Source organism: Phalacrocorax carbo, unplaced genomic scaffold (genome assembly GCF_963921805.1).
Source record: "Phalacrocorax carbo unplaced genomic scaffold, bPhaCar2.1 SCAFFOLD_63, whole genome shotgun sequence".
NCBI classification, from domain to species: Eukaryota; Metazoa; Chordata; class Aves; order Suliformes; family Phalacrocoracidae; genus Phalacrocorax; species Phalacrocorax carbo.
This window is the reverse complement of record NW_026990423.1, coordinates 279,150-295,900: the sequence shown is the minus strand read 5'-3', so window position 1 is coordinate 295,900 and position 16,751 is coordinate 279,150.

Below are 16,751 nucleotides of genomic sequence, written 5' to 3'. Positions count from 1 at the left end.
CCCGCGGAACGGGCCGCCGCGCAAAAACCGGACCGGATCGGGGCCGCCGCGCAAAAACCGGAGCGGATCCGGCCCGCGGAACGGGCCGCCGCGCAAAAACCGGAGCGGATCCGGCCCGCGGAACGGGCCACCGCGCAAAAACCGGAGCGGATCCGGCCCGCGGAACGGGCCGCCGCGCAAAAACCGGACAGGATCGGGGCCGCCGCGCAAAAACCGGAGCGGATCCGGCCCGCAGAACGGGCTGCCGCGCTAAAACAGACCGGATCGGGGCCGCCGCGCAAAAACTGGAGCGGATCCGGCCCGCGGAACGGGCCGCCGCGCAAAAACCGGAGCGGATCGGAGCCACCGCGCAAAAACCGGAGCGGATCCGGCCCGCGGAACGGGCCGCCGCGCAAAAACCGGACCGGATCGGGGCCGCTGCGCAAAAACCGGACTGGATGCGGCCCGCGGAACGGGCCGCCGCGCAAAAAACCGGACCGGATCGGAGCCGCCGCGCAAAAACCGGAGCGGATCCGGCCCGCGGAAGGGGCCGCGGCACAAAAACCGGACCGGATCGGGGCCGCCGCGCAAAAACCGGAGCGGATCCAGCCCGCGGAACGGGCCGCCGCGGAAAAAACAGACCGGATCGGGGCCGCCGCGCAAAAAGCGGAGCGGATCCGGCCCGCGGAACGGGCCGCCGCGCAAAAAACCGGACCGGATCGGGGCCGCCGCGCAAAAACCGGAGCGGATCCGGCCCGCGGAACGGGCCGCGGCGCAAAAACCGGACAGGATCGGGGCCGCCGCGCAAAAACCGGAGCGGATCCGGCCCGCGGAACGGGCCGCGGCGCAAAAATCGGACCGGATCGGGGCCGCCGCGCAAAAACCGGACCGGATCCGGCCCGCGGAAAGGGCGGCGGCACAAAAACCGGACCGGCTCGGGGCCGCCGCGCAAAAACCGGACCGGATCCGGCCCGCGGAACGGGCCGCCGCGCAAAAACCGGACAGGCTCGGGGCCGCCGCGCAAAAACCGGAGCGGATCCGGCCCGCGGAACGGGCCGCCGCGCAAAAACCGGACCGGATCCGGCCCGCGGAACGGGCCGCCGCGCAAAAACCGGACAGGCTCGGGGCCGCCGCGCAAAAACCGGACCGGATCCGGCCCGCGGAACGGGCCGCCGCGCAAAAACCGGACCGGCTCGGGGCCGCCGCGCAAAAACCGGAGCGGATCCGGCCCGCGGAACGGGCCGCGGCGCAAAAACCGGACAGGATCGGGTCCGCTGCGCAAAAACCGGAGCGGATCCGGCCCGCGGAACGGGCCGCAGCGCAAAAACCGGACCGGCTCGGGGCCGCCGCGCAAAAACCGGACCGGCTCCGGCCCGCGGAACGGGCTGCCGCACAAAAACCGGAGCGGATCGGGGCCGCCGCGCAAAAACCGGACCGGATCCGGCCCGCGGAACGGGCCGCCGCGCAAAAACCGGACCGGCTCGGGGCCGCCGCGCAAAAACCGGAGCGGATCCGGCCCGCGGAACGGGCCGCCGCGCAAAAACCGGACAGGATCGGGGCCGCCGCGCAAAAACCGGAGCGGATCCGGCCCGCGGAACGGGCCGCGGCGCAAAAACCGGACTGGATGCGGCCCGCGGAACGGGCCGCCGGGCAAAAACCGGACCGGATCGGAGCCACCGCGCAAAAACCGGAGCGGATCCGGCCCGCGGAACGGGCCGCCGCGCAAAAACCGGACCGGATCGGGGCCGCTGCGCAAAAACCGGAGCGGATCCGGCCCGCGGAATGGGCCGCCGCGCAAAAACCGGACAGGATCGGGGCCGCCGCGCAAAAACCGGACCGGATCCGGCCCGCAGAACGGGCCGCCGCGCAAAAACCGGACCGGATCGGGGCCGCCGCGCAAAAACCGGAGCGGATCCAGCCCGCGGAACGGGCCGCCGCGGAAAAAACAGACCGGATCGGGGCCGCCGCGCAAAAAGCGGAGCGGATCCGGCCCGCAGAACGGGCCGCCGCGCAAAAACCGGACCGGCTCGGGGCAACTGCGCAAAAACCGGACCGGATCCGGCCCGCGGAACGGGCCGCCGCGCAAAAACCGGAGCGGATTGGGGCCGCCGCGCAAAAACCGGAGCGGATCGGGGCCGCCGCGCAAAAACTGGAGCGGATCCGGCCCGCGGAACGGGCCGCCGCGCAAAAACCGGAGCGGATCGGTGCCGCCGCGCAAAAACCGGAGCAGATCCGGCCCGCGGAACGGGCCGCCGCGCAAAAATCGGACGGGATCGGGGCCGCCGCGCAAAAACCGGAGCGGATCCGGCCCGCGGAACGGGCCGCGGCACAAAAACCGGACCGGCTCGGGGCCGCCGCGCAAAAACCGGAGCGGATCCGGCCCGCGGAACGGGCCGCGGCGCAAAAACCGGACTGGATGCGGCCCACGGAACGGGCCGCCGGGCAAAAACCGGAGCGGATCGGAGCCACCGCGCAAAAACTGGAGCGGATCCGGCCCGCGGAACGGGCCGCCGCGCAAAAACCGGACCGGATCGGGGCCGCTGCGCAAAAACCGGAGCGGATCCGGCCCGCGGAATGGGCCGCCGCGCAAAAACCGGAGCGGATCGGGGCCGCCGCGCAAAAACCGGACCGGATCCGGCCCGCAGAACGGGCCGCCGCGCAAAAACCGGAGCGGATCGGGGCCGCCGCGCAAAAACCGGAGCGGATCCAGCCCGCGGAACGGGCCGCCGCGGAAAAAAACAGACCGGATCGGGGCCGCCGCGCAAAAAGCGGAGCGGATCCGGCCCGCAGAACGGGCCGCCGCGCAAAAACCGGACCGGCTCGGGGCAACTGCGCAAAAACCGGAGCGGATCCGGCCCGCGGAACGGGCCGCCGCGCAAAAACCGGAGCGGATCGGGGCCGCCGCGCAAAAACCGGAGCGGATCCAGCCCGCGGAACGGGCCGCCGCGCTAAAACTGGAGCGGATCGGGGCAGCCGCGCAAAAACTGGAGCGGATGCGGCCCGCGGAACGGGCCGCCGCGCAAAAACCGGAGCGGATCGGGGCCGCCGCGCAAAAACCGGAGCGGATCCGGCCCGCGGAACGGGCCGCGGCGCAAAAACCGGACTGGATGCGGCCCACGGAACGGGCCGCCGGGCAAAAACCGGAGCGGATCGGAGCCACCGCGCAAAAACCGGAGCGGATCCGGCCCGCGGAACGGGCCGCCGCGCAAAAACCGGACCGGATCGGGGCCGCTGCGCAAAAACCGGAGCGGATGCGGCCCACGGAATGGGCCGCCGCGCAAAAACCGGACAGGATCGGGGCCGCCGCGCAAAAAACCGGACCGGATCCGGCCCGCAGAACGGGCCGCCGCGCAAAAAACCGGACCGGATCGGGGCCGCCGCGCAAAAACCGGAGCGGATCCAGCCCGCGGAACGGGCCGCCGCGGAAAAAAACAGGACCGGATCGGGGCCGCCGCGCAAAATGCGGAGCGGATCCGGCCCGCAGAACGGGCCGCCCGCGCAAAAACCGGACCGGCTCGGGGCAACTGCGCAAAAACCGGAGCGGATCCGGCCCGCGGAACGGGCCGCCGCGCAAAAACCGGAGCGGATTGGGGCCGCCGCGCAAAAACCGGAGCGGATGCGACCCGCGGAACGGGCCGCCGCGCTAAAACCGGACCGGATCGGGGCCCGCCGTGCAAAAACTGGAGCGGATCCGGCCCGCGGAACGGGCCGCCGCGCAAAAACCGGAGCAGATCCGGCCCGCGGAACGGGCCGCCGCGCAAAAACCGGAGCGGATCGGGGCCGCCGCGCAAAAACCGGACAGGATCCGGCCCGCGGAAAGGGCCGCCGCGCAAAAACCGTAGCGGCTCGGGGCCGCCGCGCAAAAAACCGGACTGGATGCGGCCCACGGAGCGGGCCGCCGCGCAAAAACCGGAGCGGATCGGAGCCACCGCGCAAAAACCGGAGCAGATCCGGCCCGCGGAACGGGCCGCCGCACAAAAACCGGAGCGGATCGGGGCCGCCGCGCAAAAACCGGAGCAGATCCGGCCCGCGGAACGGGCCGCCGCGCAAAAATCGGACCGGATCGGGGCCGCCGCGCAAAAACCGGAGCGGATCCGGCCCGCGGAAAGGGCCGCGGCACAAAAACCGGACCGGCTCGGGGCCGCCGCGCAACCGCGCAAAACCGGAGCGGATCCGGCCCGCGGAACGGGCCGCCCGCGCAAAACCGACAGGCTCGGGCCGCCGCGCAAAAACCGGACCGGATCCGCCCGCGGAACGGGCTGCCGCGCAAAACCGGACCGGATCGGAGCCACCGCGCAAAAACCGGAGCGGATGCGGCCCGCGGAACGTGGCCGCCGCGCAAAAACCGGACCGGCTCGGGGCCGCCGCGCAAAAACCGGAGCGGATCCGGCCCGCGAACGGGCCGACGGCGCAAAAACCGGAGCGGATCGGGGCCGCCGCGCAAAAACCGGAGCGGATCCGGCCCGCGGAACGGGCCGCGGCGCAAAAACCGGACCGGCTCGGGGCGCCGCGCAAAAACCGGAGCGGATCCGGCCCGCGGAACGGGCCGCCGCGCAAAAACCGGAGCGGATCGGGGCCGACCGCGCAAAAGCCGGAGCGGATCCGGCCCGCGGAACGGGCCGCCGCGCAAAAACCGGACCGGATAGGAGCCACCGCGCAAAAACCGGAGCGGATCCGGCCCGCGGAACGGGCCGCCGCGCAAAACCGGACCGGATCGGGCCCGCCGCGCAAAAACCGGAGCGGATCCGGCCCGCGGAACGGGCCGCCGCGCAAAAACCGGAGGGATCGGGCCGCCGCGCAAAAACCGGACTGGATGCGGCCCGCGGAACGGGCCACCGCGCAAAAACCGGACCGGATCGGAGCCACCGCGCAAAAACCGGAGCGGATCCGGCCCGCGGAACGGGCCGCCGCGCAAAAACCGGAGCGGATCGGGGCCGCCGCGCAAAAACCGGACAGGATCCGGCCCGCGGAACGGGCCACCGCGCAAAAACCGGAGCGGATCGGGGCGCCGTGCAAAACCGGAGCGGGTCCGGCCCGCGGAACGGGCCGCCGCGCAAAAACCGGAGCGGATCGGTGGCCGCCGCGCAAAAACCGGAGCGGATCCAGCCGCGGAACGGGCCGCTGCGCAAAAACCGGACAGGATCGGAGCCGCCGCGCAAAAACCGAGCGGATCCGGCCCGCGGAACGGGCCGCCGCGCAAAAACCGGAGCGGATCGGGGCCGCCGCGCAAAAGCCGGAGCGGATCCGGCCCGCGGAACGGGCCGCCGCGCAAAAACCGGACCGGATAGGAGCCACCGCGCAAAAACCGGACCGGATCCGGCCCGCGGAACGGGCCGCCGCGCAAAAACCAGACCGGATCGGGGCCGCCGCGCAAAAACCGGAGTGGATCCGGCCCGCGGAACGGGCCGCCGCGCAAAAACCGGAGCGGATCGGGGCCGCCGCGCAAAAAACCGGACTGGATGCGGCCCGCGGAACGGGCCACCGCGCAAAAACCGGACCGGATCGGAGCCACCGCGCAAAAACCGGAGCGGATCCGGCCCGCGGAACGGGCCGCCGCGCAAAAATCGGACCGGATCGGGGCCGCCGCGCAAAAACCGGACAGGATCCGGCCCGCGGAACGGGCCACCGCGCAAAAACCGGAGCGGATCGGGGCCGCCGCGCAAAAAACCGGAGCGGGTCCGGCCCGCGGAACGGGCCGCCGCGCAAAAACCGGAGCGGATCGTGGCCGCCGCGCAAAAACCGGAGCGGATCCAGCCCGCGGAACGGGCCGCCGCGCAAAAACCGGAGCGGATCGGGGCCGCCGCGCAAAAAGCGGAGCGGATCCGGCCCGCGGAACGGGCCGCCGCGCAAAAACCGGAGCGGATCGGGGCCGCCGCGCAAAAACCGGACCGGATCCGGCCCGCGGAACGGGCCGCCGCGCAAAAACCGGACCGGCTCGGGGCCGCCGCGCAAAAAACCGGAGCGGATCCGGCCCGCGGAACGGGCCGCCGCACAAAAACCGGACCGGATCGGAGCCGCCGCGCAAAAACCGGACCGGATCCGGCCCGCGGAACGGGCCGCCGCGCAAAAACCGGACCGTATCGGGGCCGCCGCGCAAAACCCGGACCGGATCCGGCCCGCGGAACGGGCCGCCGCGCAAAAATCGGAGCGGATCGGGGCCGCCGCGCAAAAAGCGGAGCGGATCCGGCCCGCGGAAAGGGCCGCCGCGCAAAAACCGTAGCGGCTCGGGGCCGCCGCGCAAAAACCGGACTGGATGCGGCCCACGGAACGGGCCGCCGCGCAAAAACCGGAGCGGATCGGAGCCAACGCGCAAAAACCGGAGCGGATCCTGCCCGCGGAACGGGCCGCCGCGCAAAAACCGGAGCGGATTGGGGCCGCTGCGCAAAAACCGGAGCGGATCCGGCCCGCGGAATGGTCCGCCGCGCAAAAACCGGAGCGGATCGGGGCCGCCGCGCAAAAACCGGAGCGGATCCGGCCCGCAGAACGGGCCGCCGCGCAAAAACCGGACCGGCTCGGGGCCGCCGCGCAAAAACCGGACCGGATCCAGCCCGCGGAACGGGCCGCCGCGGAAAAAACAGACCGGATCGGGGCCGCCGCGCAAAAACCGGACCGGATCCGGCCCGCGGAACGGGCCGCCGCACAAAAACCGGAGCGGATCGGGGCCGCCGCGCAAAAACCGGAGCAGATCCGGCCCGTGGAACGGGCCGCCGCGCAAAAATCGGACCGGATCGGGGCCGCCGCGCAAAAACCGGAGCGGATCCGGCCCGCGGAAAGGGCCGCGGCACAAAAACCGGACCGGCTCGGGGCCGCCGCGCAAAAACCGGAGCGGATCCGGCCCGCGGAACGGGCCGCCGCGCAAAAACCGGACAGGCTCGGGGCCGCCGCGCAAAAACCGGACCGGATCCGGCCCGCGGAACGGGCTGCCGCGCAAAAACCGGACCGGATCGGAGCCACCGCGCAAAAACCGGAGCGGATGCGGCCCGCGGAACGGGCCGCCGCGCAAAAACCGGACCGGCTCGGGGCCGCCGCGCAAAAACCGGAGCGGATCCGGCCCGCGGAACGGGCCGCGGCGCAAAAACCGGAGCGGATCGGGGCCGCCGCGCAAAAACCGGAGCGGATCCGGCCCGCGGAACGGGCCGCCGCGCAAAAACCGGACCGGCTCGGGGCCGCCGCGCAAAAACCGGAGCGGATCCGGCCCGCGGAACGGGCCGCCGCGCAAAAACCGGAGCGGATCGGGGCCGCCGCGCAAAAGCCGGAGCGGATGCGGCCCGCGGAACGGGCCGCCGCGCAAAAACCGGACCGGATAGGAGCCACCGCGCAAAAACCGGAGCGGATCCGGCCCGCGGAACGGGCCGCGGCACAAAAACCGGACCGGATCGGGCCCGCCGCGCAAAAACCGGAGCGGATCCGGCCCGCGGAACGGGCCGCCGCGCAAAAACCGGAGCGGATCGGGGCCGCCGCGCAAAAACCGGACTGGATGCGGCCCGCGGAACGGGCCACCGCGCAAAAACCGGACCGGATCGGAGCCACCGCGCAAAAACCGGAGCGGATCCGGCCCGCGGAACGGGCCGCCGCGCAAAAACCGGACCGGATCGGGGCCGCCGCGCAAAAACCGGACAGGATCCGGCCCGCGGAACGGGCCACCGCGCAAAAACCGGAGCGGATCGGGGCCGCCGCGCAAAAACCGGAGCGGGTCCGGCCCGCGGAACGGGCCGCCGCGCAAAAACCGGAGCGGATCGTGGCCGCCGCGCAAAAACCGGAGCGGATCCAGCCCGCGGAACGGGCCGCCGCGCAAAAACCGGAGCGGATCGGGGCCGCCGCGCAAAAAGCGGAGCGGATCCGGCCCGCGGAACGGGCCGCCGCGCAAAAACCGGAGCGGATCGGGGCCGCCGCGCAAAAACCGGAGCGGATCCGGCCCGCGGAACGGGCCGCCGCGCAAAAACCGGACCGGCTCGGGGCCGCCGCGCAAAAACCGGAGCGGATCCGGCCCGCGGAACGGGCCGCCGCGCAAAAACCGGACCGGATCGGAGCCGCCGCGCAAAAACCGGAGCGGATCCGGCCCGCGGAACGGGCCGCCGCGCAAAAACCGGACCGTATCGGGGCCGCCGCGCAAAAACCGGACCGGATCCGGCCCGCGGAACGGGCCGCCGCGCAAAAATCGGAGCGGATGGGGGCCGCCGCGCAAAAAGCGGAGCGGATCCGGCCCGCGGAAGGGGCCGCCGCGCAAAAACCGGACCGTATCGGGGCCGCCGCGCAAAAACCGGAGCGGATCCGGCCCGTGGAACGGGCCGCCGCGCAAAAACCGGAGCGGATCGGGGCCGCCGCGCAAAAACCGGAGCGGATCCGGCCCGCGGAACGGGCCGCGGCGCAAAAACCGGACTGGATGCGGCCCACGGAACGCGCCGCCGAGCAAAAACCGGACCGGATCGGAGCCACCGCGCAAAAACCGGACCGTATCGGGGCCGCCGCGCAAAAACCGGACCGGCTCCGGCCCGCGGAACGGGCTGCCGCACAAAAACCGTACGGGATCGGGGCCGCTACGCAAAAACCGGACCGGATCCGGCCCACGGAACGGGCCACCGCGCAAAAACCGGAGCGGATCGGGGCTGCCGCGCAAAAACCGGAGCGGATGCGGCCCGCGGAACGGGCCGCCGCGCAAAAATCGGACTGGATCAGGGCCGCCGCGCAAAAACCGGACCGGATGCGGCCCGCGGAACTTCCGCCGAGCAAATATCGGACCGTATCGGGGCCACCGCGCAAAAACCGGATCGGATCCGGCCCGCGGAACGGGCCGCCGCGCAAAAACCGGACCGGCTCAGGGGCCGCCGCGCAAAAACCGGAGCGGATCCGGCCCACGGAACGGGCCACCGCGCAAAAACCGGACCGGATCCGGCCCGCGGAAAGGGCCTCCGGGCAAAAACCGGACAGGATCGGAGCCGCCGCGCAAAAACCGGACCGGATCCGGCCCGCGGAAGGGGCCGCCGCGCAAAAACCGGACAGGATCGGGGCCGCCGCGCAAAAACCGGAGCGGATCCGGCCCGCGGAACGGGCTGCCGCACAAAAACCGGAGCGGATCGGGGCCGCCGCGCAAAAACCGGAGCGGATCCGGCCCGCGGAACGGGCCGCCGCGCAAAATCCGGAGCGGATCGGGGCCGCCGCGCAAAAACCGGAGCGGATCCGGCCCGCGGAACGGGCCGCCGCGCAAAAACCGGACCGGCTCGGGGCCGCCGCGCAAAAACCGGAGCGGATCCGGCCCGCGGAACGGGCCGCCGCGCAAAAACCGGACTGGATGCGGCCCACGGAACAGGCCGCCGGGCAAAAACCGGACCGGATCGGAGCCACCGCGCAAAAAGCGGAGCGGATACGGCCCGCGGAACGGGCCGCCGCGCAAAAACCGGAGCGGATTGGGTCCGCCGCGCAAAAACCGGAGCGGATCCGGACCGCGGAAAGGGCGGCGGCACAAAAACCGGACCGGCTCGGGGCCGCCGCGCAAAAAACCGGAGCGGATCGGGGCCGCCGCGCAAAAACCGGAGCGGATCCGGCCCGCGGAACGGGCCGCCGCGCAAAAACCGGACTGGATGCGGCCCACGGAACGGGCCGCCGGGCAAAAACCGGACCGGATCGGAGCCACCGCGCAAAAACCGGACCGGATCCGGCCCGCGGAACGGGCCGCCGTGCAAAAACCGGAGTGGATCGGGGCCGCCGCGCAAAAACCGGAGCGGATCCGGCCCGCGGAATGGGCTGCCGCGCAAAAACCGGAGCGGATCGGGGCCGCCGCGCAAAAACCGGAGCGGATGCGGCCCGCGGAACGGGCCGCCGCGCAAAAACCGGAGCGGATCGGGGCCGCCGCGCAAAAACCGGACCGGATCCGGCCCGCGGAACGGGCTGCCGCGCAAAAACCGGAGCGGATCGGGGCCGCCGCGCAAAAACCGGAGCAGATCCGGCCCGCGGAACGGGCCGTGGCGCAAAAACCGGAGCGGATCGGGGCCGCCGCGCAAAAACCGGACCTGCTCCGGCCCGCGGAACGGGCCGCCGCGCAAAAATCGGACCGGATCGGGGCCGCCGCGCAAAAACCGGACCGGATCCGGCCCGCGGAAAGGGCGGCGGCACAAAAACCGGACCGGCTCGGGGCCGCCGCGCAAAAACCGGACCGGATGCGGCCCGCGGAACGGGCCGCCGCGCAAAAACCGGACAGGCTCGGGGCCGCCGCGCAAAAACCGGAGCGGATCTGGCCCGGGGAATGGGCCGCCGCGCAAAAACCGGCGCGGATCGGGGCCGCCGCGCAAAAACCGGAGCGGATCCGGCCCGCGGAACGGGCCGCGGCGCAAAAACCGGACCGGATCGGGGCCGCCGCGCAAAAACCGGAGCGGATCCGGCCCGCAGAACGGGCCGCGGCGCAAAAACCGGACAGGCTCGGGGCCGCCGCGCAAAAACCGGAGCGGATCCGGCCCGCGGAACGGGCCGCGGCGCAAAAACCGGACAGGATCGGGGCCGCCGCGCAAAAACCGGACCGGCTCCGGCCCGCGGAACGGGCCGCGGTGCAAAAACCGGACCGGCTCGGTGCCGCCGCGCAAAAACCGGACCGGATCCGGCCCGCGGAACGGGCCGCCGCGCAAAAACCGGAGCGGATCGGGGCCGCCGCGCAAAAACCGGAGCGGATCCGGCCCGCGGAAGGGGCCGCCGCGCAAAAACCGGACCGGCTCGGGGCCGCTGCGCAAAAACCGGAGCGGATCCGGCCCGCGGAACGGGCCGCCGCACAAAAACCGGACAGGCTCGGGGCCGCCGCGCAAAAACCGGACCGGCTCCGGCCCGCGGAACGGGCTGCCGCACAAAAACCGGAGCGGATCGGGGCCGCCGCGCAAAAACCGGAGCGGATCCGGCCCGCGGAACGGGCCGCCGCGCAAAATCCGGAGCGGATCGGGGCCGCCGCGCAAAAACCGGAGCGGATCCGGCCCGCGGAACGGGCCGCCGCGCAAAAACCGGACCGGCTCGGGGCCGCCGCGCAAAAACCGGAGCGGATCCGGCCCGCGGAACGGGCCGCCGCGCAAAAACCGGACCGGCTCAGGGGCCGCCGCGCAAAAACCGGAGCGGATCCGGCCCGCGGAACGGGCCACCGCGCAAAAACCGGACCGGATCCGGCCCGCGGAAAGGGCCTCCGGGCAAAAACCGGACAGGATCGGAGCCGCCGCGCAAAAACCGGACCGGATCCGGCCCGCGGAAGGGGCCGCCGCGCAAAAACCGGACAGGATCGGGGCCGCCGCGCAAAAACCGGAGCGGATCCGGCCCGCGGAACGGGCTGCCGCACAAAAACCGGAGCGGATCGGGGCCGCCGCGCAAAAACCGGAGCGGATCCGGCCCGCGGAACGGGCCGCCGCGCAAAATCCGGAGCGGATCGGGGCCGCCGCGCAAAAACCGGAGCGGATCCGGCCCGCGGAACGGGCCGCCGCGCAAAAACCGGACCGGCTCGGGGCCGCCGCGCAAAAACCGGAGCGGATCCGGCCCGCGGAACGGGCCGCCGCGCAAAAACCGGACTGGATGCGGCCCACGGAACAGGCCGCCGGGCAAAAACCGGACCGGATCGGAGCCACCGCGCAAAAAGCGGAGCGGATACGGCCCGCGGAACGGGCCGCCGCGCAAAAACCGGAGCGGATTGGGTCCGCCGCGCAAAAACCGGAGCGGATCCGGACCGCGGAAAGGGCGGCGGCACAAAAACCGGACCGGCTCGGGGCCGCCGCGCAAAAACCGGAGCGGATCGGGGCCGCCGCGCAAAAACCGGAGCGGATCCGGCCCGCGGAACGGGCCGCCGCGCAAAAACCGGACTGGATGCGGCCCACGGAACGGGCCGCCGGGCAAAAACCGGACCGGATCGGAGCCACCGCGCAAAAACCGGACCGGATCCGGCCCGCGGAACGGGCCGCCGTGCAAAAACCGGAGTGGATCGGGGCCGCCGCGCAAAAACCGGAGCGGATCCGGCCCGCGGAATGGGCTGCCGCGCAAAAACCGGAGCGGATCGGGGCCGCCGCGCAAAAACCGGAGCGGATGCGGCCCGCGGAACGGGCCGCCGCGCAAAAACCGGAGCGGATCGGGGCCGCCGCGCAAAAACCGGACCGGATCCGGCCCGCGGAACGGGCTGCCGCGCAAAAACCGGAGCGGATCGGGGCCGCCGCGCAAAAACCGGAGCAGATCCGGCCCGCGGAACGGGCCGTGGCGCAAAAACCGGAGCGGATCGGGGCCGCCGCGCAAAAACCGGACCTGCTCCGGCCCGCGGAACGGGCCGCCGCGCAAAAATCGGACCGGATCGGGGCCGCCGCGCAAAAACCGGACCGGATCCGGCCCGCGGAAAGGGCGGCGGCACAAAAACCGGACCGGCTCGGGGCCGCCGCGCAAAAACCGGACCGGATGCGGCCCGCGGAACGGGCCGCCGCGCAAAAACCGGACAGGCTCGGGGCCGCCGCGCAAAAACCGGAGCGGATCTGGCCCGGGGAATGGGCCGCCGCGCAAAAACCGGCGCGGATCGGGGCCGCCGCGCAAAAACCGGAGCGGATCCGGCCCGCGGAACGGGCCGCGGCGCAAAAACCGGACCGGATCGGGGCCGCCGCGCAAAAACCGGAGCGGATCCGGCCCGCAGAACGGGCCGCGGCGCAAAAACCGGACAGGCTCGGGGCCGCCGCGCAAAAACCGGAGCGGATCCGGCCCGCGGAACGGGCCGCGGCGCAAAAACCGGACAGGATCGGGGCCGCCGCGCAAAAACCGGACCGGCTCCGGCCCGCGGAACGGGCCGCGGTGCAAAAACCGGACCGGCTCGGTGCCGCCGCGCAAAAACCGGACCGGATCCGGCCCGCGGAACGGGCCGCCGCGCAAAAACCGGAGCGGATCGGGGCCGCCGCGCAAAAACCGGAGCGGATCCGGCCCGCGGAAGGGGCCGCCGCGCAAAAACCGGACCGGCTCGGGGCCGCTGCGCAAAAACCGGAGCGGATCCGGCCCGCGGAACGGGCCGCCGCACAAAAACCGGACAGGCTCGGGGCCGCCGCGCAAAAACCGGACCGGCTCCGGCCCGCGGAACGGGCTGCCGCACAAAAACCGGAGCGGATCGGGGCCGCCGCGCAAAAACCGGAGCGGATCCGGCCCGCGGAACGGGCTGCCGCACAAAAACCGGAGCGGATCGGGGCCGCCGCGCAAAAACCGGAGCGGATCCGGCCCGCGGAACGGGCCGCCGCGCAAAATCCGGAGCGGATCGGGGCCGCCGCGCAAAAACCGGAGCGGATCCGGCCCGCGGAACGGGCCGCCGCGCAAAAACCGGACCGGCTCGGGGCCGCCGCGCAAAAACCGGAGCGGATCCGGCCCGCGGAACGGGCCGCCGCGCAAAAACCGGACTGGATGCGGCCCACGGAACGGGCCGCCGGGCAAAAACCGGACCGGATCGGAGCCACCGCGCAAAAACCGGAGCGGATCCGGCCCGCGGAACGGGCTGCTGCACAAAAACCGTACGGGATCGGGGCCGCCGCGCAAAAACCGGACCGGATCCGGCCCGCGGAACGGGCCACCATGCAAAAACCGGACCGGCTCGGTGCCGCCGCGCAAAAACCGGACCGGCTCCGGCCCGCGGAACGGGCTGCCGCACAAAAACCGGAGCGGATCGGGGCCGCCGCGCAAAAACCGGAGCGGATCCGGCCCGCGGAACGGGCCGCCGCGCAAAAACCGGACAGGATCGGGGCCGCCGCGCAAAAACCGGACCGGCTCCGGCCCGCGGAACGGGCCGCCGCGCAAAAACCGGAGCGGATCGGGGCCGCCGCGCAAAAACCGGAGCGGATCCGGCCCGCGGAACGGGCCGCGGCGCAAAAACCGGACTGGATGCGGCCCACGGAACAGGCCGCCGGGCAAAAACCGGAGCGGATCGGAGCCAGCGCGCAAAAACCGGAGCGGATCCGGCCCGCGGAACGGGCCGCCGCGCAAAAACCGGACCGGATTGGGTCCGCCGCGCAAAAACCGGACCGGATCCGGACCGCGGAAAGGGCGGCGGCACAAAAACCGGACCGGCTCGGGGCCGCCGCGCAAAAACCGGAGCGGATCGGGGCCGCCGCGCAAAAACCGGAGCGGATCCGGCCCGCGGAACGGGCCGCCGCGCAAAAACCGGACTGGATGCGGCCCACGGAACGGGCCGCCGGGCAAAAACCGGACCGGATCGGAGCCACCGCGCAAAAACCGGAGCGGATCCGGCCCGCGGAACGGGCCACCGCGCAAAAACCGGAGTGGATCGGGGCCGCCGCGCAAAAACCGGAGCGGATCCGGCCCGCGGAATGGGCCGCCGCGCAAAAACCGGAGCGGATCGGGGCCGCCGCGCAAAAACCGGACCGGATCCGGCCCGCAGAACGGGCCGCCGCGCAAAAACCGGACCGGATCGGGGCCGCCGCGCAAAAACCGGAGCGGATCCAGCCCGCGGAACGGGCCACCGCGCAAAAACCAGACCGGATCGGGGCCGCCGCGCAAAAAGCGGAGCGGATCCGGCCCGCAGAACGGGCCGCCGCGCAAAAACCGGACCGGCTCGGGGCAACTGCGCAAAAACCGGAGCGGATCCGGCCCGCGGAACGGGCCGCCGCGCAAAAACAGGAGCGGATCGGGGCCGCCGCGCAAAAACCGGAGCGGGTCCGGCCCGCGGAACGGGCCGCCGCGCAAAAACCGGAGCGGATCGTGGCCGCCGCGCAAAAACCGGACCGGATCCAGCCCGCGGAACGGGCCGCCGCGCAAAAACCGGAGCGGATCGGGGCCGCCGCGCAAAAAGCGGAGCGGATCCGGCCCGCGGAACGGGCCGCCGCGCAAAAACCGGAGCGGATCGGGGCCGCCGCACAAAAACCGGAGCGGATCCGGCCCGCGGAACGGGCCGCCGCGCATAAACCGGAGCGGATCGGGGCCGCCGTGCAAAAACCGGAGCGGATCCGGCCCGCAGAACGGGCCGCCGCGCAAAAACCGGAGCGGATCCGGCCCGCGGAAAGGGCCGCGGCACAAAAACCGGACCGGCTCGGGGCCGCCGCGCAAAAACCGGAGCGGATCCGGCCCGCGGAACGGGCCGCCGCGCAAAAACCGGACAGGCTCGGGGCCGCCGCGCAAAAACCGGACCGGATCTGGCCCGCGGAACGGGCCGCCGCGCAAAAACCGAACCGGATCGGAGCCACCGCGCAAAAACCGGAGCGGATGCGGCCCGCGGAACGGGCCGCCGCGCAAAAACCGGACCGTCTCGGGGACGCCGCGCAAAAACCGGAGCGGATCCGGCCCGCGGAACGGGCCGCCGCGCAAAAACCGGAGCGGATCCGGACCCCGGAACGGGCCGCCGAGCTAAAAACCGGACCGGCTCGGGGCCGCCGCGCAAAAACCGGAGCAGATGCGGCCCGCGGAACGGGCCGCCGCGCAAAAACCGGACAGGCTCGGGGCCGCCGCGCAAAAACCGGAGCGGATCGGGCCCGCGGAACGGGCCGCCGCGCAAAAACCGGACCGGCTCGGGGCCACCGCGCAAAAACCGGAGCGGATCCGGCCCGCGGAACGGGCCGCCGCGCAAAAACCGGACAGGATCGGGGCCGCCGCGCAAAAACCGGAGCGGATCCGGCCCGCGGAACGGGCCGCGGCGCAAAAACCAGACCGGATCGGGGCCGCCGCGCAAAAACCGGAGCGGATCCGGCCCGCGGAACGGGCCGCCGCGCAAAAACCGGACAGGATCGGGGCCGCCGCGCAAAAACCGGACCGGATCCGGCCCGCGGAACGGGCCGCCGCGCAAAAACCGGAGCGGATCGGGGCCCGCCGCGCAAAAACCGGAGCGGATCCGGCCCGCGGAACGGGCCACCGCGCAAAAACCGGAGCGGATCGGGGCCGCCGCGCAAAAACCGGAGCGGATCCGGCCCGCAGAACGGGCCGCCGCGCAAAAACCGGAGCGGATCCGGCCCGCGGAAAGGGCCGCGGCACAAAAACCGGAGCGGCTCGGGGCCGCCGCGCAAAAACCGGAGCGGATCCGGCCCGCGGAACGGGCCGCCGCGCAAAAACCGGACAGGCTCGGGGCCGCCGCGCAAAAACCGGACCGGATCTGGCCCGCGGAACGGGCCGCCGCGCAAAAACCGAACCGGATCGGAGCCACCGCGCAAAAACCGGAGCGGATGCGGCCCGCGGAACGGGCCGCCACGCAAAAACCGGACCGTCTCGGGGACGCCGCGCAAAAACCGGAGCGGATCCGGCCCGCGGAACGGGCCGCCGCGCAAAAACCGGAGCGGATCCGGACCCCGGAAGGGGCCGCCGAGCTAAAAACCGGACCGGCTCGGGGCCGCCGCGCAAAAACCGGAGCAGATGCGGCCCGCGGAACGGGCCGCCGCGCAAAAACCGGACAGGCTCGGGGCCGCCGCGCAAAAACCGGAGCGGATCGGGCCCGCGGAACGGGCCGCCGCGCAAAAAACCGGACCGGCTCGGGGCCACCGCGCAAAAACCGGAGCGGATCCGGCCCGCGGAACGGGCCGCCGCGCAAAAACCGGACAGGATCGGGGCCGCCGCGCAAAAACCGGAGCGGATCCGGCCCGCGGAACGGGCCGCGGCGCAAAAACCAGACCGGATCGGGGCCGCCGCGCAAAAACCGGAGCGGATCCGGCCCGCGGAACGGGCCGCCGCGCAAAAACCGGACAGGATCGGGGCCGCCGCGCAAAAACCGGAGCGGATCCGGCCCGCGGAACGGGCCGCCGCGCAAAAACCGGAGCGGATCGGGGCCCGCCGCGCAAAAACCGGAGCGGATCCGGCCCGCG